Source organism: Gavialis gangeticus, unplaced genomic scaffold, assembly GCF_001723915.1.
Source record: "Gavialis gangeticus isolate Ggan-Ray unplaced genomic scaffold, GavGan_comp1, whole genome shotgun sequence".
NCBI lineage: Eukaryota > Metazoa > Chordata > Crocodylia > Gavialidae > Gavialis > Gavialis gangeticus.
Genome location: NW_017729032.1, coordinates 215,037,980 through 215,038,918, shown reverse-complemented (window position 1 = coordinate 215,038,918; position 939 = coordinate 215,037,980).

Here is a 939-nt window from a genome sequence, read left to right as displayed (position 1 = left end):
GGGGTGGGGCACAGTAATCCCATAGTGCCCAAGAGAGGCAATCCTACAGCATCTGTGAGGGGTTCACTGAGCACGCCTAGAGAGGCGGTCCCACAGAGCCCATGAGGGGTAATACTGGTGTATCTAGGGAGGCTCGGCAGCCTGAGAGAGGGCAGAAATAAGGCCTTAGAAGGTCGACAAGAATCTGGGAACCCTGAAGCTCAGTTCAGTCAGTGGATTAGAGCTAGAAGTCTTAGTGATAGCAAAAGGGTGGAGTCTGAGAAGGCCTGACACTGGAACAACTGCAAGCTCACTCTAGTTGTCTCAGGTAGCCTCTATCTTTTCCAAAATTATAACATCAAATACATGGCAGATGACCTGTTCAGGTATTTGCTTGATGCAAGCAGAATTTGATCCATCATTACAGAATTCTTTAATTTTGTACAAATATTTGTGATACTATTTTATAGTGTTACATGGTACCAATGGGGAATGGCTTTAGTAAAGAAAAAATGAAGTCTAGCATGACACCTTATATTATTTTTATCAGTTACTTCCTGTAGTAATACTGTAACTTTCTGTGGCAACACTGTACGGCATGAATCCACTCTGTCTTATCTCGGAGTGGGGCTGGACTGTATGTTGACCTTCCATGACCATCTGAAGAAGGTAGCTGCCAAGATGAAGATAAAGGTCAATTTTGTCCAGAAATTGACAAGCACAAGCTGGGGAGCATCAGTATTATGGACATCAGTGCTGGCCCTTCCATACTCCATAGCCAAGTACAGTCAGGCCTCAATTTACACGGTACTTTTTTTGCATGGTTTCAGTTATGCATGGTCAATTAATTGTGACCCTTTATTTTTGTACACTGTATGGATTCACTTATACAGGGTGCAGCATGTGTAGCTGGTAAGTGTGTTGTGTTGTGGTGGAAGGGGCATGGGGGAGCAAATCAGC